At 50.5% G+C, this 18,349-nt stretch overlaps 1 long non-coding RNA gene across 1 annotated transcript; it reads right to left on the bottom strand.

Annotated features, from left to right (window-relative positions):
- Nucleotides 1–14,395: 14,395 nt before the first annotated feature.
- On the bottom strand, nt 14,396–16,541 carry LOC131825718 (uncharacterized). The gene is made up of 3 exons (XR_009351292.1): nt 16,417–16,541; nt 15,452–15,545; nt 14,396–14,696 (listed from the first exon to the last, which is right to left on the bottom strand). It is a non-coding gene; the product is annotated as an uncharacterized LOC131825718 (long non-coding RNA).
- Nucleotides 16,542–18,349: the final 1,808 nt, after the last annotated feature.

The following is an 18,349-nucleotide window of genomic DNA, read 5'->3' as shown; positions in this document are numbered from 1 at the left end:
CCTCTGACAGCGCTCCACCCTCCCCACTCCAGCCCCTCTCCCCATTTCCCGCCAACACCTTTCCTTTCTCCCTCTGCTCAGCCACAGCAGGTGCAGCAAATTTCCTTGAGCCCAAGTGCCATTGATCAGCGGGCCCTGATGAGACGTGGGTAGCAGGCATTTCAGAGGAAAAACGGTGCTTGTAGACATCGAGACACACACACACCCCCCCCGCACACACATTTGAATTAATTTAACGAATGTTTGTCAAATTATCTGCTTCTTGGAATATGTGGAACTAAAAATTTGCACGTAGGAGTGACCATCTCCTCCCCGACTGCGGGTCACGTTCCCGTCTAGAAGCGTGTCCTTTCACGACTTTCTCTAAAAGGTCACTGAAATAAAGAGCCCAAGAACCAGGTGCAGAGGGCCCGAAAATGAGGATGCACAGGAGGGTGAGAAAATGCAGGAGCAAGGGAGTATGGGAAAATGCAGGATGCAAATGAGGGCTTGAAAATGTGGGCAGAAGTGCCCAGGAAAGGGTTGGTGCTCAAAGAGGGCGGGAAAATGAAGGATAAATAAGTGCGGGGAGGGGGTGCCTGGGTGGCTAAGTGGGCTAAAGCCTCTGCCTTCGGCTTCCGGCCCTGATCCCAGGGTTCTGGGATCGATCCCCACATCAGTTCCCTGCTTAGCAGGGAGCCTGCTTCCTCCTCTCTCTGTCTTTCTGCCTCTCTGCCTACTTGTGATCTCTGTCTCACAAATAAATAAATAAATAAATAAAAGTAATGATTAAAAAAAAAATAAGGGCGGGGAGGATGGGAGGCCCACTGGAGGCTGAAGGAGAGCTGACCCTGCCAAAGCCAGAGGGACACAGGACCCTTAGGTGGAGGCGCGAGGTACCTCCCCCAGGCCCCGCCCCCGCGGCAGCCCGGCGCAGAAGCCCCGCCCCCCCCGCCCCGGCTTACCTGCAAGGACCAGGCGTGCGTCTCGGCCTCTCGCGCCCCCTGGCGGCCATCAGCGGAAAGCGCGGCCGTACGTGAGCCCCCACTAGAGTCTCCCAGCCAAGCCCCCGCCGAGTGCGCCTCGGTGCCCTAGACCCACCCGGGTCAGCGGGATGAAACGGAGTGTGTCTGTGACGCACCCTGCAAGTCCCCCTAACCCACGCCAACTGAATTGGTGCAAAGAAACAGAATTGTGCAGGCATCTGGCGAATTACAGATTGTGCAAGCATCCGGCGAATTGTAAAATGTCAGATGCTCGGCAAAAAAACCAAACAAACAAGCAGAGAAAATTAGTGCAATCTATCAGTGATAGTTCAGAGGTTCTAGAAAACCGTGAAAAGCTTCTTTTGAAGGGAAGCTACAGACCCATTAGGAAAACATTTAAACATTATTGTAGAAATAGAACTACTCCAATATTTGCTTAAGAATAGAGCTTAAGGTGTGTTAAGATAATCCTAATTTGGTTCTCCCCCACCAGGTCTCCTTCGTTTTATTTTAGGAGATTTTTTTTTTTAAGATTTTATGTATTTATTTGAGGGAGAGGGTGAGAGCATGAGTTTGGGGAGGGGCAGAGGGAGAGGGAGAAATTGACTCCCCACTGAGCAGGGAGACCGATGCAGAGTCCCAACCCCAGGACCCTGGGATCATGACCTGAGCTAAAGGCAGATGCTTGACCAACTGAAGCACCTAAGGTGTCCCTAGGAAATTTTTTTCAAAAGCACCGAAACCAAGAAAATCAAGCATCTTAAATACACAATACACACACGTTGGTGCCCTCCCCCCTCCCCAGGACCCCATTATGCTGAGCCCACCAACGGGAGCCTCAGGGGATAGGTTCACCTCGTTGATTGATCATGTAAAATCAACAGCATTGATATATTTGTGCATTTAGGTCCTACAAAACCTGGACCTGACCCTAACAAGGGGCCATTTTATGGGTTAAGTTATTTTAGTAATAATCACTGGGGACAGAGGTGAGAAGTCAGAAAATACTACCCAACAGAAAAGTCTGGAAAGAAAGCAGGAAAGAAAGGTCGGTTTTTCCTGAGGTCTCTCTTCTTGGCTTGCTGATGGACATCTTTTCTAAGGCCTTCACGTAGTCTTCCCTCCAGGAGAATCTGTCTCTTAATATTCGTCTTGAAAAAAAAAAAAAAAAAAAGATTTGGAGGGTATGTGCTATGGTGAATGCTGTGAAGTGTGTAAACCTGGCGATTCACAGACCTGTACCCCTGGGCCTAATAATACATTGTATGTTAATTAAAAATTTTTTGAAAAAGAAAAAAAGAGATTTTATTTATTTATTTGAGAGAGAGCACAGGCAGGGGGAGGAGCAGAGGAACCAGCAAACTCCCCGCTGAGCAGAGAACAAGACATGGGGCTTGATCCCAGGACCCTGAGATTATGATCTGTACCAAAGTCAGACACCTAATAGCCTGAGCCACCCAGGCAGCCTCTTAATCCTTCCTATGAGGACACCAGTCATATTGGATCAGGTTCCATCCATAGGAACATCGTTTTACCTTCATTTATCAATATTGATCCATCGATTGTAAGTAATTGATCACGAATGCAAGACGTTAATAATAGGGCAAGCTGCGGGTTGAGGAGAGAGGAGACATGCAGTAACTCTCTGTGCTTTACATTCAATTAGTCTTCAAGCCTAAAACTTTTAAAAAGTAAACTCTATTAATTAAAAGAAAAAGAAAAAATAAGGGGTGCCTGCATAGCTCAGTCAATTAAGCATCTCACTTGTGATTTTGGCTCCATTCATGATCTCGTAGGTCGTGAGATCGAGTCCCTGTGCCTGGTTGCATGTTCAGCAGGGGGTCTGACTGGGATTCTTTCTCTCCTTCTCCTTCTGCTCCTCCCCCGACAAATAAATGAATAAATAAAATGTTTTTTAAAGAAAACACTGGTGGTGGCATCTGTTTTTTGCTCCAAACTCATTTACGTAATTTGACTTTTTTTTTAAGTCTTTTTTAAAATGAGGAAATGAAACACAAATGCAGAAAACTCCATAAAACACATATGCCTTCTAAATGGGACAAGTGAATCATGACAAAGCAGACATCATTGCAAGCATGTTTTGTAACTTTGTGTAAAAAATATAGTACCGTAGGTATGATTTTTTATAACTTGCTGGGAAGGCAGTGCGGTGTGTTCCTCTGCTATGTGGGGAGCCTGCTTCCCTCTCTCTCTCTGCCTGCTTCTTTGCCTACTTGTGATCTCTGTCTGTCAAATAAACAAATAAAATCTTAAAAAAAAAAAAAAAAGAAAGAAAGAAAGAAAATGGAAATCTTGGGGCACCTGAATGGCTCAGTCGGTTAAGCATCTGACTCTTGATTTCAGCTCAGATCAGGTATCAGGGTCGTGAGTTGGAGCCCCGTGTTGGGCTCCATGCTCAGCAGGGAGTCTGCTTCTCCCTCTTCCTCTGCCCCTCCCCTCACTGGTGCTCACTCTCTCCCTCAAATAAATATATAAAATCTCTAAGAAAGAACATGGAAATCTCTTCTCTGCTAGTCATTCACTGGGGGCCCAGGGTTGTTTTGAGATCAATGAAATCATAAATCCCCATTTTACAGATGGATAAACTGAGGCATGAAAGTCTAAACACCTTGGTGATGTCACATATAGGAAGTGGTGAAAGTCAGATTTTGATCCCCGGGTCTCAATCTTAACCACGACATAGACCTTTTGGTGGTTGCAGGACCCCTGTCCAACTCTCTGCCCATGAGGACATACACATAGTCTTTCTTACGTTAAAATATAGAATCCAGGGGCGCCTGAGAAGCTCAGTGGGTTAAAGCCTCTGCCTTCAGCTCAGGTCATGATCCCAGGGATCCTGGGATCGGGCCCTGAATCAGGCTCTCTGTTCCACAGGGTGCCTGCTTCCTCCTCTCTCTCTCTGCCTCTACCTACTCGTGATCTCTGTTAAATAAATAAATAAAATCTTTTAAAATATATATATATACAATCCATCACAGCCTTGGAAGTTCAATGGTGTGGAAAAACCATCCCAACACAGCAGATTCCAAAGTTGGGTTTTCAGAGCAATCATAACCTTTCTTAAAAATTTTTTAAAATTTTATTTATTTATTGGATAGAGAGATCACAAGTAGGCAGAGAGGCAGGCAGAGAGAGAGGGGGAAGCAGGCTCCCCGCTGAGCAGAGAGCCCGATGCGGGGCTTGATCCCAGGACCCTGAGATCATGACCCGAGCAGAAGGCAGAGGCTTAACCCACTGAGCCACCCAGGCGCCCCTCCTCAATCATAACTTTTGAAAAGAGCAGAGCAGATACCTGTTCTGTAGAGAAAAACATCCAGAACGAAAGCTACAAAAGCATCAGCATTGGTGAGCGGCTGAACAACTTATTTTTGTTCCTACGTGGTCTTTTCTGAAAATGTTCTCAAATTGCCTATGATGAGCATATATTCCTTCGGTGTGTGGGAAAAAAATTGTGGGTTTTTTTTATTTTTTGAAGATTTGTTTATTTATTTGAGAGAGATAGAGAGCACCAGGGAGGGGGGCAGAGGGATGCAGAGAGAATCCCGAGCAGACTCCACGCTGAGTGAGGAGCTAACAGGGCTTGATCTCACGACCCTGAGATTAGGACCTGAGCCAACGCCGAGACCTGGTCGCTTACCGACTGTGCCACCCAGGCGTCCCAGAAAAAAAACTGTTTTTAAGAAAATGGAAGAATGCTGTGATTGTAAAAGGAGACCCCAGGGGACCCAAGGACAGGTGCCCAGGCTGAGTGACCAGTGCTGTCTTCAACCAGGACCACTGTATTCTTGGAAGGGTTTTCCGGCCCTCTCAGCAGATGCTCCTTGCTGTCTGGTGGGGGTTTTGTGATATCGGAAAACCACGACCTAATCTTTGACCACAGAAGTAAGAGAGAATTTGCAGAAACAAAAACACAGCTCTGGCCCGAAACTCCACTATGATCTCAGGGATCCTGGAAAACAATCCAACCCAGCACTGGAATCCCCTCTGCGGGCCGCTCGCCAACTGCTTTTCTGTCGTTGTCTCTTAAAAGAACCGAGGGAGTTGGTGTGTCCGATTCTTGGAGCCTTTACTCTGCACCAGTGTTGAACTCAGCGGCATCTCCTCTTCTGTCTCGGGAGGTAGGCGCTCTCATTCTTCTGTTTTACCGTCAATACTCTGGGGGCCTAGTGGGGGGACAGCCTTGCATTCCAGGCCACACTACTAAGATCTGAAGCTGTCTTCTGAGCCCAAAGCCAGGGGCTCCTTCCCGATGGGTGGAATCTGCCTGTTCACTAATGCATTCAACTTTTCATCCAGGGAGCATTCACTGAGCGCCCAGTGGATACCAACCGCTGTACCAAACCAAACAGTTGCTGCCCCTCCCGTCACAGACTCAGATACTCAAGGGACCCAGGCGTGTAAACAGACAATGACAACATTGGATCCGGGATGACAAGGATCTCACTACCCAACAAAGCAACCTGGTCCGTTATTGGTGGACCCCAGTGTGAGCCCCTTATTCCTTGGGCCTGGAAGTCCTCAGATGTCCACGAGCCAAACGGAACTTTGACCTTCCAGCTGCCCCCTTGGAATTCTGGCCTTATATCCAAATTGCTGTCTCCTTCTCCTGGGCCTGGCTTCGGGAGTCTGCCCGCGGTGGCCTCTGACCCATCATCCTCAGTCCTTCTAACACCTGAAGACCATCAAGACATCACTTGACACTTTTTTTTAAATGATTTTATTTATGTATTTGGGAGAGAGAGAGTGTGCACAAGTGGGGGCGGGGGCAGGGGCAGAGCAAGAGGGAGAAGCAGGCTCCCCCTTGAGCAAGGAGCCCGAAGCAGGGCTGGATCCCAGAACCTTGGGATCATATGCTGAGCAGAAAGCAGATGCTTAATAAACTGAGCCACCCAGGTGCCCTCACCTGACACTTTTATGTGTTTAATGTGGGCAGGTGTGGCAGCTGACGCCAATGCCTAGCTTCTTTTTATTTTTTAAAAATTTTTATATTTTTTCAGTGTTCCAAGATTCATTGTTTATGTACCACACCAGTGCTCCATGCAATACGTGCCCTCCTTAATACCCACACCAGGGCCGGCTTCTTTTATTAAAAAACAAAATGAAGGGAAGCCTGGGTGACTCAGTGGGTTAAGCCTCTGCCTCTGGCTCAGGTCATGGTCTCAGGGTCAGGGGATCTAGCCCCGCATCAGGCTCCTTGCTCAACAGGGAGCCTACTTCCCCCCCACCCATGCCTGCCCTTCCGCCTGCTCGTGATCTTTCTCTGTCAAATAAATAAATAAAATATTTTAAAAAAAAGAAGAAGAAGAAGAAGTAGAAGAAGGGGTCCCTGGCTGGCTCAGTGGGTTAAGCGTCCAACTCTTGGTTTTGGCTCAGGTCACGAGCTTGGGGTCCAGGGATCAAGCCACACATCAGACACTGTGCTGCTGGTCCTGGAGCCTGCTTGGGATTCTCTCTCTCCATCTCCCTCTGTCCCTCCCCTACTTGCTTGCACTCTCTCTCTAACAAAAGAAAAAAAAAAGATTTAAAAACCAAAATGAAGTCTGGCCATTTTTCATCACACCAATAGGCTGTGCTTTCTAGTGTCACAGATACGAATACCTAGAAGAGGCTGGCTTACAGAGACAGGGGAGCGCAGAGAATGGGAAGTCATTGCTACAGGAGAGCAGAACTGCTTGGGGCAATGAAAAATTTTGGAAACGGGGTGTGGTGGCCCAGCACTGTGAATGTAATTAACGCCACGGAATTACACACTTAAAATTAGTTCAAATGGCCAATTTTATCTGATATGTATTTTACCACAATTTTAAAAGAACATTAAAAGTAACCCAGTGTAAAATATCCAGTTGTAGAACCTAGTGTAAAAATATCCAGTTGTAGAAATTGATCGCAACCTAGTACAAGTCCCTTAGTCCCGTATAGTCCTCCAGATTTGTCTACCTTACTTTAAGCTTTATAACTTCTTATTTTGAACCATCTAGGTCCTCTCCATGCCGCACCTCACAATCACAAGTTTTCCTGTCTACTCTATTCAGTGCTTGGTACACAGCAGGAGCTCGAAAAATACCCATGACTCTTCATTCGAGCGTCTGGACCGAGATCCATTGCTTGGCCTCAAGGTACCAAAGTCTTATCTGCAAAATGGGCTCAGGAAGTGCTTTCACATGAGGGTGTGGAGAAATTCCCGCATTCACTGCTGGGCAGGTTGTGCACTGGGGCAGCCCCCGGAAAAGCAGTTCTGCGTTTCCTCAAGGCGTTAAGCCTAGAATTACCATAGGGCCTGTCTGGATATGCACCCACACATACACCACAAATACCTGTACTTGAATATTCTGAGCACCGTGATTCATAACCAACAAAGGCAGAAACAATCCAGAGGTGTTTGGGTAGCTCAGTGGGTTAAGCATCCAACTCTTTTTTTTTTTTTTTTTTTTTGGATCTTATTTATTCATTTGAGAGAGACAAACAGAGAGAGCGCCACCAGGCGCCCCAAGCATCCAACTCTTGATTTTGGCTCAGGTCGTGGTATTGGGATCATGAGATGGAGACCCACATTGGGCTCCGTGCCCAGTAGAGAGTCTGCTTGAGATTCTGTCTCTCTGCTCCCCCTCCACCTATCTCCACCCCCATTCTCTCAAATAAATAAAACAATAAATAAATCATTTTTTAAAAAAAAGGTGGAAAAGGTGGAAACAACCCAAACGTCCCTCCATGGATGATGGAACGTGATTTAGCCACAAGAAGGAAGGAAGCTCCAGCACAGTGAGAGTGAGTCTTGAAAACATGACACGAAATGAAAGGCGTCAGATGCAAAACACCATGTATAACATGTAACAAGACCACATATAACATATAACACCGTAGTCTTCCAGGAGTCCAAAATAGTGGGCTGGAGTAGTCTCGGGCTCAAGGGACAGGGGATAGGAGAATGACAGCTAATGGGTGCAGGACATTTTTCTTTCTTTCTTTCTTTCTTTCTTTTTTAAAGATTTTATTTATTTATTTGACAGACAGAGATCACAAGTTGGCAGAGAGGCAGGCAGAGAGAGAGGAGGAAGCAGGCTCCCCACCGAGCAGAGAGCCCTATGCGGGGCTCGATTCCAGGACCCTGAGATCATGACCTGAACCGAAGGCAGAGGCTTAACCCACTGAGCCACCCAAGCGTCTCTCAATAAAGCTATTTTTAAAAGATCTTATTTATTTCAGGACGCCTGGGTGGCTCAGTTGGTTAAGCAGCTGCCTTCGGCTCAGGTCATGATCCCAGCGTCCTGGGATCGAGTCCCACATCCGGCTCCTTGCTGGGCAGGGAGTTTGCTTCTCCCTCTGCCTCTAGCCTGCCACTCTGTCTGCCTGTGCTTGCGCTCTGTATCTCTCTCTCTCTCTCTCACAAATAAATAAAAATCTTAAAAAAAAAGATCTTATTTCTTCGAGAGCTGGAGAGAGAGAACATGAGCAGTGGGGAGGGGCAGATAGAGAAGAACAGACTCTCCACTGAGCAGGGGAAGAAGCCCAAAATGGGGCTCGATCTCCAGGATCCCGAGATCATGATGTGAACTGAAGGCAGACGCTTAACACCAGCCACCCAGGCGTCCCTCAATAAAGTTATCTTTAAAAGGAATTGTGTTTTGCTTCTGAGCTGGGGGCCAAGAGAGGCTGCGCGCTGAAGACACCAAGGTCAGCTCTCCGACCGCGGGAATAAATCAGAAAGACCCACGAAGGAGGAGACGCCCGGAGGCGCTTAGCGCCGCCCGCTCAGCCCAGATGGCTGAGGTCAAGCCCGCCCAGCCCCGAACGAGTAACCAGTAACCGTTTCCTTTGTGGCTGGGAAGAAATGGGCTGCAACCTTCCTTTGTGGCCTGAAACCGCAGAGGAGGCTTCTGCGGTGGCATCGCCCCGCCCACATCCGAAGCTTCTCTTCGTGGGTTTTTGGGGCAAACACTGCGGCTTCCGTGGCACTGAGGTCTGGCCGCAGCGGGGCAGAGCACCCTGGCTCCTCCCTGCGTGGCTGGCAGGCGCGCTCTGATCCCGGATGCCTGAGACTCTCTACCTCTACCATTTCTGTACCCTGAGAAGGTTTTGTCTTAATGTGACCTTGTTTTAACTTAATTACCTGCTTAAGCACCCTATCTCCAAATAGAGTGTGATTCCGAGTAACTGCGGGGGCGGGGGGGGGGTGGTGTACACTTCAACATACAAATTTGGAGTGACATAATTCAGTCTGTGAAAGGAAATGAGACTGAGAAGGGAAGGCAGCCTGTAAGGGGGGGGGGGGGTGTTTAAGGCAGGTTAGCCCAGCAAGCAACTGGGGGTTCAGTCCCTCTGGGGACCACTGGGAAACAACATAGGACACGCATCTTGGTCATCGCATCTGCGGGCAAGGGAGCGGCAGTGTTTATCCATCACCCCCACTGGCTGAAGGCTACTCCCAGGGGGCATTGATTCTGAGACAGGACCCCCCCCCCCTTCCCAGTTCTGTGCACCCTCCAGAGAGGAGTCTCCAACAAAGGCATCTGGATGCTGGAGTCGTGTTTGCCAGGATCTCAACTATGAGGTCCACATCTACCATGCTCCTTTTCATCCTGCAGCCTCCAGGGTCACCTCCACAGGCAGGCTTCCTGGATTTTCTCACCCTTTTTACATGCCCAGCAAACCCAGGCCTGTCTGATTCCAGAATCTGAGTGACTAATCCTGTGCAAAAGTTGTCCTCAAGGATCCTCAAGGTCACATCAGGTGATAAAGGACCTCTTCTCTAAGCGTGGGTTTCCTCGTCTGGAAAATGGGCATGGCAGACCTGGGCGGAGTTCACAGCATGGGGCTGGACCCGGCCTGGAGCTGTCTGGGTGGGATCCCTGCCACCCACCGCGGAGTCTCCAGTTTTCAACTCAAGAGCAGATGAATCAAAACCAAAAGACAAACAAAAAACACCCTGTGGACTCCAGTCAGATAAACGCTCCAGTTTCCTGAATGTCCCTCCTCGGAGCCTCTGCTCTGCTCATGCTGTTCCCACTGTCTGCCCGGCTGCTCACCTGCCTGCTACCTAAAAGACAGCTTTTAGGTCTCAGTTTCGATGCCCGCTCCTCTGAGATGCCCTCCAGCTGGGTCGGACATGCCCTCAGGGCTCCCCTGGTGCCCAGGAGTCCCCATGATGTTCCTGATTACTGGGTCATCATCATCTGTTGTCCTGCTGGCTCCGAAACTCCACACTATCCCTAAACTCCCTCACGCTGCCCCTTTGTGTCAGCCCCTCCCCCCAGCCCCAGCCCAACACCGATCTGCGCTCCCACACTAGAGTTCTGTCTTTCTGAGAACGTTCTATAAATGGAATCATACAATATATAGTCTTTTGAGTCTGGCCTCTTTCACTGCAGCATAAAGCATTTAAGCCCAAAGCTTTGTGGCCTGTATCAATAGTTCGTTCCTTTTTGTTACTGAAGAATATTCCATTGTACCCATGGACGCCCGTTTGTTCCACATTCGCCCGTTGAGGGACAATTGGATTTTTGCCAGCTATTGGTGATCATGAATAAAGCTTCTATAAATAATCATGGACAGGTTTTTATGTGAACATAAATTTTCTCTTGGGTTTTATTATTTTTAAAGATTTTTTAAAAATATTTTATTTATTTGACAAAGAGAGATCACAAGTAGGCAGAGAGGCAGGCAGAGAGAGAGAGAGAGAGAGAGAGATTGGAAGCAGGCTCCCTGCCAAGCAGAGAGCCCGATGCAGGACTCGATCCCAGGACCCCGAGATCATGACCTGAGCTGAAGGCAGAGGCTCAACCCACTGAGCCACCCAGGCACCCCAAGATTTTATTTTTCAGCCAACACGGGGCTTGAACCCACAACGCCAAGATCAAGACTTGTGTGCTGTACTAACTGAGCCAGCCAGGCACCCCCAAAATCTTCATTTTTATTTTTTTTTAAAGATTTTATTTTTTTTATTTGACAGAGATCACAAGTAGGCAGAGGCAGGCAGTGGGGGGGGGCAGGCTCCCTGCTGAGCAAAGAGCTGGATGCGGGGCTCCATCCCAGGACCCCTGGGATCATGACCTGAGCCGAAGGCAGAGGCTTTAATCCACTGAGCCACCCAGGCGCCCCTTCATTTTTATTTTTTACTTTTTAAATATATTTTTTAAAGATTTTATTAATTTGAGAGAGAAAGAGTGGGCAGAGGGGCAGAGCGGGGAGATGAGAAGAAAGACTCTCCAGCAGACTCTGTGCTGAGCTCAAAGCCCTATGCAGGGCTTGATCCTATGACCCTGAGATCATGACCTGAGCTGAAACCAAGAGCTGGATGCTCAACTGACTGAGCCACTCAGGTGCTCCTCAGTTTTCATTTTCAAATATGTGGCCGTGGGATCGTTGGGTCATGTGATGACTGCCTGTTTAGTGTTTGAAGAACCACCAAACTTTTCCAGAAGGGTTGCACCATTTTGCATCACCACCTGCAACATCTGAGACGTCCAGTTTCTCTGCATCTTTGTCAGCATTTGGTATTGTCGGTATTTTTAGTTTAGTTGTTCTCATAAGCATAAAACAAAAATCGTTTAAGCCTGGCACCCAAAGTGGGAGTGCAGGATTCGAACTCAAGCATCCGAGCATCTAACCTCCTTTTCTTGGCACAGCTGCTTTCTGAAGATAAAGGAATAGTCTGGGCTGAGACAATCGGGTCCCTCTAGAAGAGGGAAACCCATTGTCTCCCACTTGTCAGCTGGGTCGCTGGAACCTTGCAGAACCCCAGCTGTGTTACCTGGTGAATGCGTCTCGGAAGTCCCATGTCACAGAGGCAAGGTGTCCCCCAGAGCCCTGGGCAGCCAGGGAGAAAGTTCCTGCAGAGTTTGTCCTACACACGGGACCCACACTTGGGCTTCGATGGTGAAAGAGATGGCACAGGAAACTCAGGCAGAGAAAAAGTCCTTTAGGGACCAGTCCAGGGGAAGGAGGACAGCCTGAGGGCTCTGGGGACTTGGGGTAGCTCGCTCAGTCTCAGTGTCCCCACTACCAAAGAGATCGAGAATCTGAGCCCAGACTGCGGCTGAAGTAATGATGGACGTCAGGCAAAAGTGCCTGTCCCTGGATTTCTTTTTTCCCCTGATAACCGCCCGGCAATATTATTTAGCAAGAAACAAATGCGGTTTCAAACCATGAAAAGACAGGGAGGCTGCCTGTGATTAAGTGGAAGAAGCCAGACTGAAAAGACCACGTATGGTATGATCCCAAACATGTGACATTCTGGAAAAGGCAAAACTAGGGAGACGCTAAGATCAGTGGTTGCCAGGGCCGGGAGGGAGGGTGGGGTGAGCGGGGGAGCACAGAGGATTTTCAGGGCGGTGGAACCATTCTGTTACGTGGAAGCATTCTGTTATGTTAGGTGGAACCATTCTGATATGTATGACCCTGTTATGGTGCATACGTGTCATTCTGTCTATCCAGACCCATAGACTGTAGGACACGCAGGGTGTACCCTAATGGGGACTACCGGACTTCAGTGCATAATGACCTCTCCGTTGCAACAAATGTCGCTCACTAAAGCGAGATGTTACTAATGGAGGAAACTGGGCGCGGCGCGGGGAACACACGGGAACTCTGCGCTATTTGCTGTTTCCTGTGAACTGAAACCTCTTTTAAAGAAATAAAATCTACTGGGGGGTGGGGGGAGGACTGGATGGCCTGGATGGCTCAATCTGTTAAAAGGCTGAGGTCATGATCTCAGGGTTGTGAGGTCGAGTCCCGTGGGGGGCTCTGCGCAGGGCGGGGAGCCCCCGTGAGATTCTCTTTCACCCTCTCCCTCCGCCCCTCCCCCCACCCACCAAAATAAATAAATAAATAAAGTCTGTTAGTTAAAAATAAAAAAGAAAAGCGTCCTTCCTGCCCTCTACCCCAACCCCACCGGTTTCTTGAAATTTTAAGAGTATCTAGAAAATCAAGTAAAGATGGTTATAGACATACATTTTTCCTTAACATTTGACACCCAAGGCGGCTTTCTGTACACCCTGATCTGCACCTTGCTTTTCTCGTTCCAGGCCATTCCATGCGCTGCACAGATGCCCCTCCTCACTGTGTCTTTTATTGAAAGAGAATTCCCACTCTCCGTAAGGCCGTGCCCTACCCCGCTGCGCATGCGCTGTGGACTCAGACCCTCGGGGATCGTAATTTCCAACCTTGACTGTTCCGTCAACCTCGTTTAGTCATGTGTGTCATCGTCATTTCCAATGGAAAGACTGGATTTCTAGGAAGGGACTTGCTGAGTCTGAGGGTTCGCAGGTTTGTAATTTTGAAGTACCCAGCCAATTTGTCCTCCGTTTGGCATTTACCTAAAGACACCTCTGCCAGTGATGGACAGGAAGGTTGGCTCTTCTGGAAACAAACCCCAGGGTGTCCTTGCGGGGCTCTGCGCCCTTCCATGGCTCCCCACTGCTTGAAGGGCTATGCCCGGGCTCCCACTGGGAGGCCTTGGAAACCCACCACCCTCTCTCCCTTGTCTTCCACACAGGTGACTTCTACATCTCCTCCCAGTCTCCGCTTTGCTGGTCCCTCTGCCTGGAACTCCCTCCCTCCCTAACTCAGCCTGGCCAACACCCACATGACATGCCCTCCAGCACTGACATCACCTCCTTCCGGAAGTCCCCCATGCCTGGCACACAGCAGGCACTCAGTAAATGCTGCTGGCACGAATGAATGAAGGAATGAGGTGGGGAAAGGGAGGGGGTGGGCTTATGGAGCCGCTGAGGGGTCTATAGGTCACAGGGAGGAACAGGGCTCCCTCCTGGGGCAATGAGGAGCCAGAGCAGGCTTTGAGCAGGGGGAAGGCATGTTGAGAAAATGTCTCTTATTTGCAGGGGCACCTTTTTGGGCCGTGGGCCCTTATTAGCAGAAGTTCGTAAGGTCACAAAATCACACACCTAGGATGGTGTAGGAAGCCCATCAGAAACGCATTACAGGGCGCCTGGGTGGCTCAGTGGGTTAAGCCTCTGCCTTCGGCTCGGGTCATGATCTCAGGGTCCTGGGATCGAGTCCCGCATCAGGCTCTCTCCTCAGCAGGGAGCCTGCTTCCTTCTCTCTCTGCCTGCCTCTCTGCCTACTTGTGATCTCTCTGCCTGTCAAATAAATAAATAAATAAAATAAAATAAAAAAAGAAGAAGAAGAAAGAAACCCATTACAGGGACGCCTGGGTGGTTCAGTGTGTTACGCCTCTGCCTTTGGCTCATGTCATGATCTCAGGGCTCTGGGATTGAGTCCTACATTGGGCTCTCTGCTCAGCGGGGAGCCTGCTTCCCCTCTCTTTCTGCCTGTCTCTCTGTCTACTTGTGATCTCTCTCTTTATCTGTCAAATAAATAAATAAAATATTTTTTTAAAAAAAAGGAAACCCATTACACTGGGATACAGTTATCAAAATCTGTTTTAATTGGGTTGGAAGGTGAGCACCTTTCTTAACACATTAAACAGGAAGGCACAGGGCAGCTCCAACGAGTAGAAGAAGGGTGAGCAAGTGCTATTCACGTTTTTCCTTCTAAGGAAGAGCTCCGGAATTCTATTTGCAAACCCCTTGGGTGTCTGGGGACCCTGGTGAATCCCTCCCCCAAACGTGGGGATATGGTAAGAGCACCGGAAGGTGAGCAAACTTCACAGAGGTATCACGGAGAGAGACAGGAGTGATTTCCAGGGATGATGGACAAGCATCCAGACAGACAAGCATCCGGCGGCTGGGCCATCTGTTCAAAGAAAAACAGGAAGACTGCACTTTGCCCTTCTGGCCTCTCTGGGCCCAGCCCAGCCTTTGTCTTTGTGACTTTAACTCCCAAAGGCAGGCCGGGAACCCCTGAGCCGGCTTCCAACTTCCTTCCCTGCTCCAGAAGCAGCAGGCAAAACAGCCTGACAAGGCAGCATCACCCAGGTTCTGTGCTGTCCTGACAACACTTCACGGTTCCCCATCACAGCCCCATAGGGCCAGCTCTGAAGGTAATATCCCATTTCACAGGTGAGGAGACTGAGGGCCATAGAGGCCCCAGGTCAAGGTCACCCAGTCTGGGTGTGGCCAAGCTGGGACTGGAATTCAGGTCTCTTTGGATTCTAAGTCCTGCCTGTGGCCATTCCTGCTCAGAGTTCACCACCTGCTTCAAGACACCTCTCCATTCATTCATTCATTCATTCACGTGATTCTCCAAGTTGCCAAAATCATCTGAAGAGCCAGGGGAGAGAGTTCCTTAAATACAACAGACTCAGTTTTGAGTTTTATGACTCAAATGTGTGCTTTGAGATGGGTGGCTGCTTTTCCCAGCCTCAGTTTCCTGCACCTGCAGGCTGATGACCTCATGTGATGAGACCACCCCTCCCCCACGGGGGTGGGGGCTGGTTAGTAGGAGCCTGCATACAGCAGGTGCTCAAGAGATGCCTGTTGAACAGATGGCCTTTGCATCCTGGGCCCACCACCCGGGCTTACCGGCACATTACCCCCTCCCCCACCTACCTCTCCGTGTGGCAAGAGGAAGGCTTTCCTTGTGCCTGTGGGCAGAAGGGCTGAGGGCAGGGCGAGGGTCCGGAGCCAGCTGAGCCTGTCATTCCTGTCATAGGCACCAGGGGGCAGTGGGTTCCCACATTCAGCTTTCCTCTCCCGCCCCCTGCACCCCTCACTCAGCCGGGGAGGTTGAGACATTTATCCTCCTGCTACAGGGCTGGCTTCTCCCACCACACTGATGGTGGACATAGTAGGCACTAGGGGACAGGGAGGTGTCAGAGTCCCCTGACCCCCAGACCCCTGTACCACTCTGCCTCATTCATTCTCTTATTGAGCACCTAGTATACATACACACAGCCCTATGCCGGGTGCTGGGGACATAACCATGAGTAAGGCAGAGAAAAGTCCTTGCTCCTCGTGCACGAGCTGACATTTGAGTGGGAGAGATGGGACACCAAGGAAACAGGGAGTTACAACTGAGTATAGTCAGGGCTGTGATGGGGAACTCCGGGTGTGGGAGGCAGGAGGACCCAGAGGAGCCCCTGAGCCAGCTTGGGCAGGGAAGGGAGGGAGTCAAGGAAGACGTAAGAACCAATAGAAGTTCTTCAGGTAAAGAGCAGGGGTACAAGCATTCCAGGCCAAGGGTAAGGGCTGGAGGCAACTTCTCCCTGCCCCCACATAGAAAGACAGGCAAGCATACAGATAATGCTGCACGGACTCAGATGGTGAGGTTCTAGAACAAGCACTGAGCAGCCACTCAGGGGAATGGAGGAGAGAGAGGCCGGAAACAGATCTTCATGGAGTGCCAGAAGTCAGAGGAGGGAGTGAGTGGAACAGCATTCTGGGCAGTGGGAACAGCAGGGGCGCTGGTGTGAAGAGAAGCTATCTTCTGCTCCACTCCATCACTCACGGGAAGGGAGGTTCAGCCCCTGCCCGCCTCCTCAGCCCCACCCCCACCCGACCCAGCCATCTCCCACCTGGACAAGGGCAGTCCCCTCCTCCCTGGTACACAGGCACTGTCCCCATATCCTATTCCTCCGTGCAGCCAGAGGAGGCCAAAGTCCCCGCCAAGCTTGTCTGTTTGAGCAGCTGCCGGGGGCACCCTCACCCCGCCTGGCTGAGTCAGGCCTGGCGTGCCCTGAAGAAGAACTGTCTCACCAATCAGGTCTGGTAGGCACCAGGGCAGGTAGCAAGCTCCAGGCGGCGGGGGCAGGGCCTTTCCTTGGAGGGATCTTTGAAGCAGGCCTTCCACCCAGATGGAGCTTGGAGTCACGGGGCTCGCAGCCTCCACCGGCTCCTGGGTGGAATCAGTTCCCACAAGGGCCAGGAGCTTGGCACTCCCAAGCCAGGTCTGTGCCTAGTGCTAGGACGAGCCTCAAGCCCCCCGTGGAGGAGATGAGGAAATGGAAACTCAGAGAGGTTGAGAGATCGTCCCTGGGCCCCACAGTCCGGCCCGGGGTTGGGGCTCTGGGGGTATTTGGAAACACACATTTCAGGATCAGCCCCCCCCCCCCCCCCGTAACAAATCTGGAATCACAGATCGGACCCTGGCTGGACGGGTAACATTGGGCAAGTCGCTCTGCCTCTCTGGGCCTCAGTTTTCTCATCTGCAAAAGTGGGGTGGTAATGGTGGCCCCGTGTGGGAAGGGGAACAGCATGTGCGAAGCAGGAGCTGTGCTCTAGGGCTCAGAGGACATTGAGGAGGTGAGCAGCTAGAGCGGTGGGGGAGGGGGGAGGGGATGAGGGCGGATCATGCAGGGTCTTGTGGGCCTTGGGGAGGACTTTGGCTTTTAAAGCAGAGGAGGGACCTGACCTGATTCAGGTATTTCTGGGCTCTTTCTGGACACTGAGGTGAGAACAAACTTCAAGGGCCAAGAACAGGAGCTGGGAGACCCACCATGATGGGGTGTGGGCTGGAAGGAGGCAGACCGGAAGGGAGAAACCCACCAATTTTTGCTCATCTCCATGTTTCTTGCCCAGCCTGGCTCCCAGGAGCCCAAAGGCGAGGCAGGGACTTTAGCCCAGGATGGCTGCTGGCTGGGGTGAGGGTGACATGGGGTGGGGCACAGCAGAGGGATGGGCGGGGTTGCACCTGGAGGCTCCTGGTCAAAGTGGCTGGACCACTCAGACAAGTGCAAGTGCGTGGGCTGCTGATAGATACACATGTCACATGCCAGGCTGGGAAACAGCTCTGCTGTGCCCTCTAGAGCTTGGGGTTGAGTGGCAGGGTATGAGGGTTCCCCTGGAAATCCGAGCCTCCCTTCTCTGGGCTCAGGATCTCATACTGATCCACTTGCTTAGGTAGGGCAAGTTCCTCTGCTTCTCTGCCTCAGTTTCCTCACCTGTAAGAAGGAAGAGAATGCTAACAAATTCATGGGAAAAAGAGCAGCATATCCAAAGCCCTGAGGTAGAGCTGTGCCCTCGTATCAATCACTCCCCAATTATGCCTGGGACATTTTCTGACCAGGGCTGGAAGGGCCGTCGGGAGGAGGAACCCGCCCCTTGCAAAGGCTTGGGGATGAGCAAGCGGTTGGCACATCCGGGCTACGAGTGAGGGCTGGAGAATTCTCGAAGACCGCTGCACTGGAGCTGGGAGAGGAACCACTGGGGAGAGATTTGACACCACAAGTAAACTAAGACATCCCCACATCCTCCTTCCAGTGAAGGCAGCCAGGCCAGTCCAGACTTCGGACTCGCTCGCTCAAGCCCCAGTTACATCGTCCGGCATCTCGGAGCCCAGCTGGACCCCTCTGCTTCCCTCGTCCTTTACTGGGGAACATCCCAGAGTGGCCTTAGAGACCCCCGTGATCCCTCAGGCCTAGGCAAGCGTCTGAGCAGCTCCGTGCCTCAGTTTACCCATCTGCAAAATGGGAAACCGGCCGTTCCTTCCGCACCTGTGAATTGCAGGGC

Source organism: Mustela lutreola, chromosome 2, assembly GCF_030435805.1.
Source record: "Mustela lutreola isolate mMusLut2 chromosome 2, mMusLut2.pri, whole genome shotgun sequence".
NCBI lineage: Eukaryota > Metazoa > Chordata > Mammalia > Carnivora > Mustelidae > Mustela > Mustela lutreola.
This window is presented reverse-complemented; position numbering and strand designations above follow the sequence as displayed.